Source organism: Mustelus asterias, chromosome 2 (assembly GCF_964213995.1).
Source record: "Mustelus asterias chromosome 2, sMusAst1.hap1.1, whole genome shotgun sequence".
Taxonomy (NCBI): domain Eukaryota; kingdom Metazoa; phylum Chordata; class Chondrichthyes; order Carcharhiniformes; family Triakidae; genus Mustelus; species Mustelus asterias.
Window position 1 is genome coordinate 57,705,191 of NC_135802.1, and position 8,922 is coordinate 57,714,112.

Below are 8,922 nucleotides of genomic sequence, written 5' to 3' on the forward strand. Positions count from 1 at the left end.
TTTCTTCTGGTTGCTTCAGTTTCCTCCCACAGTCCAAACATGTGCAGGGCCATGTTAAATTGCCCCTTAGTGTCCCAAGATCTGTAGGCTAGGGGATTTGCCATGCTAAATGTAAAAAGGTTACAGAGATAAGAGGATAAGACACTCTATCAGAGTCAATGGCAGACTTGAGGGGCTGAATGGCTCCTCCTACACTGTAGGGATTCTATGAGTTACAGAATCTTTACAGTGCAGAAGGATTCTATTTGGCTCATCATGTCTGCACCAGCTTGCCAAATTAATAATTTACTTTAACCGAAGGGCCTGTTTTGTGCTGTAGTTTTCTATGTTTCTATGTTCTATGTTTATGTAATTCTTCTGCCTTCTCTGCATAACCTTGTATATTGTTCCTTTTCAAATAACAGTCTAATCCCCTTTTGAATGCCTTGATTGAATCTACTGCCATCACAGTGCATTCCAGACCATAACCACTCACTGCATGAGAAAGCTTTATCTCATATTGCTTTTGCTTCATTTGCAAAGTCCTTTAAATCCATGCCCTCTTGTTCTTGAGCCTGTCATGACTAGGAACAATTTCTCCCTTTCTACTCTGTCCAGACCACTCATAATTTTGTACACTCAGATCAAGTCTTCTCTTAGCCTTCTTTTCTCCAAGGAAAAGAGTCCTAACTTCTCCATTCTATTGTCATAACTGAGGTTCCTCAACCCTGGAACCATTCTTGTGAATTGCTTTTTCACTCTCTGCAATGCCTTAACATCTTTTGTAAAGTGTGGTGCCCAGAACTGGACACAATACTCCAACTGAGGCCAAGCTAGTGTCGTATACAAATCTAACATAAGCTCCTTTCTCTTACTCTATGACCATATTAATAAAACCTAGGATACTGTGTGCTTTATTAACCATTCTCTCAACCTGTCCTGTGACCTTCAATGACTTATGCATATATACACCTATGTTCCTTTGTTCCTGCATCCCCTTTGGAGTTGAACACTTTATTTAATATTGTCTCTCCATGGTCTTACTACCAAAATAAATCACTACATATTTCTCCGCATTGAACTTCATCGACCACCTGTTTGCCCATTCCACCAACTCTATGCCCTTTTGAAGTTCTACACCATGCTCCTCATAGTTGATGGGGAAGGGGGATGAGGGGGGTGGTGGGTGGCTTGTGTGGTGGAGGTACATTTGGACAGATCTGGCACAACCAATTTAATTTCCGCCCGCTGATATTACCTCTCTTTCCCCTTCTCAATCTGTGCAAATTTCTCTTGGTGATTTGTTGCATCTCTTCGCCATCATTCTCCTTCTTCTACTCATCCCTTCTACTGTTCCATCAGTTGCTCTAATCCATCCCTTCAACCCTCCTGCTTCCACCATCAATTCCTCTTCTCGACAAATACTTGCACCTTCCCTTTTGAAAACCCTCTCACTCTGAGCTTCCACACCCTCTCCATTCTCTTCCTCATTTGTCTTTGATCACTTATTGACCAACCTTAGTTGTCCTGCCAAAGTGGTGATACAACTGAACAGTTTACACCTCAGAGGGGCTGGAGGCCAATTTGGCAAGGAGGTCAGGTTTCATTTTTAAAGGACTTTTGTAAATTATTATTTTTTGTTGCTGATACTAACTTTGAAAACCCATATTTCTTTTAACCAGAATTCAAATTCTCAAACTGTCATGCCAAAATTAGAATTTACTGGATTACTGATTAAGAAATGACTACATTGCTGTACCCAATTGGCCTGAATCATAGGAGTCCTATGATAGCCAGGAAGGGTATGGACTTGTGGAACATTCGACAGCAGAATCTGTGGCAAATTACATTGAATGAAATAAAAGCAAAATACTGCAGATGCTGGAATCTGAAATGAAAATGGAAAATGCTGGAAAATCTCAGCAGATCTGACAGCATCTGTGGAGAGAGCCAATGTTTCAAGTCTGCATGACCTCTTGTCAGAGCCATTATATGAAAACTTAAGAAAGATTCAAATGAAGGCTAGGTAAAATGAAGATATTCAAATGTAAAATTAAAACTTTATTTGGGAAAAATGGATAAATTTAAAATGTTTAGTAAAACTTAGCTGCAGTGATATGTTGCCTATCAGGTTTGAGAGAAGAAGGAACAGCAGCACTACCTAGTGTTGAGAGGACTAGATTGTAAGTGAACTGTTAAATATTTATAACTTGCAATCTATTTCTAACTGTAATGATGCAATTTCACAGACTTTATTAGAAAAACAAAAAGTATTAATAAGAAAAACTGTACAGCATTTCAGCAGCCAGCATAGCTGCCCCAGTACCCTACATGTCTACTGGGATGGCACGGTGGCACACTGGTTAGTACTGCTGCCTCACAGTGCCAGGAACCTGGGTTCAATTCCGGCCTCAGGTCACAGTCTGTGTGGAGTTTGTACATTCTCTGTGTCTGTGAGGGTTTCCTCCAGGTGCTCCGGTTTCCTCCCACAGTCCAAAGCTGTGCAGGTTAGGTTGATTGGCTATGCTAAATTGAGCCTTAGTATCAGGGGATTAATAGGGTAAATATGTGGGGTTACGGGAATAGGGCCTGGATGGGATTGCAGTCGGTGCAGACTTGATGGGCCAAATGGGCTCCTTCTGCACTGTAGGGATTCTATGACTGCTGCCTTAGAGAGGACTTCACCCTCCTGGGGTGATTGCCCACTCTAAGTCCCAGTTGGTCCCCCAAAACCATCTGACCTCTTCTGCTGTGTTGCCCATACAGGGACAATCGCTATAACTCACCACACTTAAGTAATTGTAATAGCTAGGTGTGACATGTGAGCATGAGAGATAGATTTGGCACAATGATGTAACACAGTAACAGTAAAATGGAGCAGAACTATTTGCTGTACACAAAACTGGGGTCATGGTCAGATTTTCTTTAGCTTCCTTGATCCAGTATAAAGGAATTCACATTGAGCTGTCGCTGCAGAACTCAATCAATTACCTGTCCATTGTAAAGAATGTCAAGGTGACACTTAATTATACTGGTTGTTGCGGTCAGAGGACTGCTGTGTCGGTCCTCCACACCCAAAGGTTCAGAGAAAGCCTGACAAACAATATTTCAGAAAATCATGAAGCGGCAAATTCTCTTTGCAAAGCTCTGAGTCAGTAGTTCAGGATTGTACAGAACCTTGAACTCACCAGAGGCTGTGCTCTAAATTCCTGAGATAAGTGATGATAGGTCTGCCATTCTGTTAACTGCAGCAACAGCACAATCCACACATTAGTGAGAATGGACCGTGCAGCGGAATACAATAAGTTTTAGTGATGATCATTTAGTTCCAAGTCATTATTTCCATTAGTTCTGAATTATCATTATTGCTTATTCAGATGAACATTAATTTTATCCAATTATATAGAGCTGAATCGAGATTTATGTCCAGGCTGAAGGTATTTATATTGGATATTGGCCTGTTTTGCAGTGGTCAAACAATCCATTGTAACATCTATCCTAGTTATTTTTATTTATTGAATGTCAGGCGCTAAAAGAATAATATTCGAGGAATATAGGAACAGAGTGGACCATTTAGTCCTCTGAGCCTGCTTTACCAGTTAGATTATAGCGTTTCTCTACCTCACCTTCATTTACCCAGCTATAGGCCTTATCCCTTAACACTTAGACCAAATAAAAATGTATCGATCTCGGTCTTGATAGATTCAATTGACCGATGATCCACAGACAAGTTCCAGGTTTCTGTACCCTTCAAATAAAGATGCTTCCTGACTTCACTCTTAAATGCATGACTTTAATTTGAAGATTATGCCTTCTTTTTCTGGATTCCACCACTACAGAAACTATGAATCGGTTAAATTGGAGACTACCGGGCAGGTAATTCCAAAGAACTCATATGGAGATAAGCCACAGGAACAAACAGAAGTTTGGTGAACAAACTGTCCTCCTCGCACTCCAGCCCTCAACTGCCTATAGGGGCGGATTCCTGGGCAGGTCACCCCTCACCTTGGGTCACCTGATCCATCCTCTTAAAGGGGCTACACCCCACATACATAGCAGAATCCCTTAATTATTTCAAATATCCCAATTAGATCACCCCTCAATCATCCAGCTCAAGGAAATATATGACAAGTTCAAGCAACCCATATACATTCTATAACCCTTTAGACTCTGAATTGATACTGCTGAATCTGTACCCCTTCCTAGGTCAATAGATCTTTTCTGAGATGTTCAGGATTGAACACAAAATTCCAGGTGTCTTCTGATTAAGGCTCTTTTCAACTGAGGCAGCACTTCTTTATTAATTCATGGGACATGGGTCCCTAACTACCCTTGAACTGAGTGGTTTGCTCGGCCAGTTCAGAGGACATTTAAGAGTCAATCATATTGCTGTAAGTTTGGAGCCAGACCAGGTAAGGATGGCAGATTTCCTTCCCTAGAGGACATTAGTGAACTAGATGTGTTTTTACAACAATCGACAATGGTTTCATGGTCATCATTAGATTTTTAACTCCAGATTGTTATTGAATTCAAATTCACCATCTGCCATAATGAGATTCAAACCCAGATCCCTAGAGCATTACCCTGGATCGCTGGATTGCTAGTCCAGTGACAATACCACTGCACCACCGTCTCTCCTTTTATAATCAGAATGCCACTTACCTGAAACCAATACCACAGCTGGAAGATAGAGACAGTATGAACTGCGCAATGGATAAATTGTTCTTATCATTCCAATATATTTAATACAATTATGTTTACATGCTGTTGTTGAAGAGACTGAATGCTTCCTCCCAGATTGGCTTTGTCTTGGACTATAGGTAGAAGAGGCCAGGATTATTGAGGTACAATTGAAATATTTTTATTGCTTCTAAGCAAATGAGTTAAATATGTTTTTTTACTGGAGTGTTGTTAGAATGGAGGAAACACATTGAAGTTATATTGGCTTTTGCTTGTACTTATCCTATTGAGTAACCAAGTAAGCATCAAATCTGATATTGTCAGCTTTCAGCACTAGTGATTTTTTTCCCCTGACTTTTAAACATAAGAACAATAGAAACTGGAGCAGAAGTAGGCCATTCGGCCCCTTGAGCCTACTCCACTAGCCAATAAGGTCACAGCTGATCCGATTATAGCCTTAATTCCTGACTGCCCCATAACCCTTGGATCCATTGTAGATAAAACAGGCCTAACTCAGCGTTGAATATGTTCAATGATCCAGCCGCCACTGCTCTCTGGTGTAGAGAATGTGAAAGATTAACGACCCTCTGAATGAAAACATTAATTTTCATCTCTTCTTAAAAGCTAGTCTGCTTGTTTTGAAACTGTGCCCTCTAGTTCTAGACTCCCCCATGAGGGAAACATTGGCCTGTAACTTCCTGGTTCCCAGCTTTGGATTTAGGGATACCCTAAAGATTCACTGGGGAATCCTCCTCGGAAGTTCCCAGGTGTGGGTTTACCTGATAATTGTCCAGAAATGCTAACTTCCCCTGGACAATTGAATTGCACTAGGAACCATCCGACAAGATGATTTAGATCACTAACTTCAGACGGTTCTGTCAGTAATATGCTAACAGTTACCCTGAAAAGAATAAAGGAAATAAAATCTCTTCTAACTTCAGTTCAACTCTTTTAAATACCCAGACTGGTCTCTGCATAGGATCCTCTCCACACTGCTAATGTTACAGACAATTTCCTTCACATCAAAACTAAGCAACCCCTAACATGGTATTCCCCACCACCGACTTGACCTGGTTAGACTACCCCCTCTACTCCCCGCAGACCTGAGCCAACCTGACCTAGCTGGTGAACTTCTCTCCACACCCCAAACCCACTCCCACGCACACTCGGCACATCCTCCCCGATCCAACACTCCCTGACCCAACCCAACCTGTTATTTTCAATGGGACCTTTAAACATGTGCTGTAAAAAATGGGATGCATCCTCCTTAACTTTGATTCATTTAGACTCCAATGCTGAATCCAGGAACCCACTGCACTGTTTGGGTCTTGTCCAGCCTGAGTCAAGAAAGTTGGGCAAGAGAGGCGCAGATGAAATTTGAGGCAGGTAAATGAGTATGGAGTGGCAATCCAATGTTGATTGCCACTCCATTCTTTCAGCATCTACCCCGTCAAGCCCCCTCAGAATCTTATGTTTCAATCTCTTACTTCTCTCCTGAAATCCAGTGAGTGAGAAATTAATTTGCATGGCACCGCTACACAGGCTTCTATCCACTTAACACATTCTACTCATCTCACTTATAAGTTTAACCTTTTCCTCTTTGCAGAAGAGAGTACAGAACATCAGGCAGAAACACAGAACCAGAAGTGGCCCTCCAACCATCTCCATTATGGCAGCTACAGAGAAGGCAGCACTGGCGATAAGCTGGGTTTCAGAGATGGAGAGCTGTGGTCTTCCAGCTGGATATATGGCAGCATTAAAGATTCTCAGCTCTGACGAAGGGTCATCCAGACTCGAAATGTTAGCTCTATTTTTTTTCACAGATGCTGTCAGACCCGGTTGTTAGGGCTACAGGACAAGCATGTGCCTGTAAAAAAGAAGGATAGGAAGGGTAGGATTAGAGAACCGTGGATAACCAGGGAAATTGAGGGACTGGTCAAAAAGAAAAGAGAGGCGTATGTTAGGTCCAAGCAGCTAAAAACGGAGGGAGCTCTGGAGGAGTACAATGAAAGTAAGAAAGTACTCAAACGGGGAATTAGAAGAGCAAAAAGGGGTCACGAAATGTTCTTGGCAGACAGGATTAAGGAGAATCCCAAGGCATTTTATTCATACGTTAGGAACAAAAGGGTTGTTAGGGAAAAAATCGGACCTCTCAGGGACAAAAGTGGGGACTTATGCTTGGAGCCCAAAGAAGTCGGGGAGATCCTAAATGAATACTTTGCGTCGGTATTCACAAAGGAGAGGGATGTGTTGACTGGGAGTGTCTCTGAGGGGAGTGTTGAACCGTTGGAGAAAATCTCCATTACAAAGGAGGAAGTGTTAGGTTTGTTAGAGAATATAAAGACTGACAAATCCCCAGGGCCTGATGGAATCTATCCAAGGCTGCTCAGGGAGACGAGAGGTGAAATCGTTGGGCCTCTGACGCAAATCTTTGTCTCGTCACTGGACGCAGGTGAGGTCCCAGAGGATTGGAGGATAGCCAATGTGGTCCCGTTATTTAAGAAGGGTAGGAAGGATAACCCAGGTACTTATAGGCTGGTGAGCTTGACGTCCGTGGTGGGGAAGTTGTTGGAGAAGATTCTTAGAGATAGGATGTATGCGCATTTAGAAAGGAATAAACTCATTAACGATAGTCAGCATGGTTTTGTGAGAGGGAGGTCATGCCTCACTAACCTGGTGGAGTTTTTTGAAGAAGTGACCAAAATGGTTGACGAAGGAAGGGCCGTGGATGTTGTCTATATGGACTTTAGTAAAGCGTTTGACAAAGTCCCTCATGGTAGGCTAGTGAAAAAGGTTGGATCTCATGGGATAAAGGGGGAGGTGGCTAGATGGGTGGAGAACTGGCTTGGTCATAGAAGACAGAGGGTGGTAGTGGAAGGGTCTTTTTCCGGCTGGAGGCCTGTGACTAGTGGTGTACCGCAGGGCTCTGTATTGGGACCTCTGCTGTTTGTGATTTATATAAATGATCTGGAAGAAGGAGTAACTGGGGTGATCAGTAAGTTTGTGGACGACACAAAACTGGCAGGACTTGCAGATAGTGAGGAACATTGTCAGAGGCTACAGAAGGATATAGATAGGCTGGAAATTTGGGCAAGGAAATGGCAGATGGAGTTCAATCCTGAGAAATGCGAAGTGATGCATTTTGGTGGGAATAATGTAGGGAGGAGCTACACGATAAATGGAAGAACCATAAAGGGTGTAGAGACGCAAAGGGACCTGGGTGTGCAAGTCCACAGATCTTTGAAGGTGACGTCACAGGTGGAGAAGGTGGTGAAGAAGGCATATGGCATGCTTGCCTTTATAGGACGGGGCATAGAGTATAAGAGTTGGGGTCTGATGTTGCAGATGTATAGAACGTTGGTTCGGCCGCATTTGGAATACTGCGTCCAGTTCTGGTCGCCACACTACCAGAAGGACGTGGAGGCTTTGGAGAGAGTACAGAGGAGGTTTACCAGGATGTTGCCTGGTATGGAGGGGCTTGGTTATGAGGAGAGATTGGGGAAACTGGGGTTGTTCTCCTTGGAAAGACGGAGGATGAGGGGAGACTTAATAGAGGTGTATAAAATTATGAAAGGCATAGATAGGGTGAACGGTGGGAAGCTTTTCTCCGGGTCGGTGGTGACGTTCACGAGGGGTCATAGGTTCAAGGTGAAGGGGGGGAGGTTTAACACAGATATCAGAAAACATATTTTACACAGAGGGTCGTGGGGGCCTGGAATGTGTTGCCGGGCAAGGTGGTGGAGGCGGACACACTGGGAACGTTTAAGACTTATCTAGACAGCTATATGAATGGAGTGGGAATGGAGGGATACAAAAGAGTGGTCTAGTTTGGACCAGGGAGCGTCGCGGGCTAATTGTTCCTTGTTTCTCGTTTCAAGGCTTCATTCTATGATCATCTTGCTGGTGCCAGTACAGAGCGAGACTGCGGATAGTTGGGAACCTGTCTCGGGGGCAGGGAATTCATATGGTGTTCGTGGAAGTGGAAATGACTAGGGTTGGGAAGCATTTTCCGATCAGGGCCAGTGTGATCTCCTGGACTCGTTTCGATCACCTCAGGGGGTCGGAGAGGAATTTCCCAGATTTTATTTCCCCATATTGGCCCTGGGGTTTTCACTCTGGGTTTTCGCCTCTCCCTGGAGATCACATGGTCTGGAATGGGGGGGTGAGGGTGAGTTAATAGGTTGTGATGAACAAAGCATCGTAGCTGTGAGAGACAGCTTGGTGGATAGGATATTGGTATGTAGATAGGCTGGAAAATTGGGC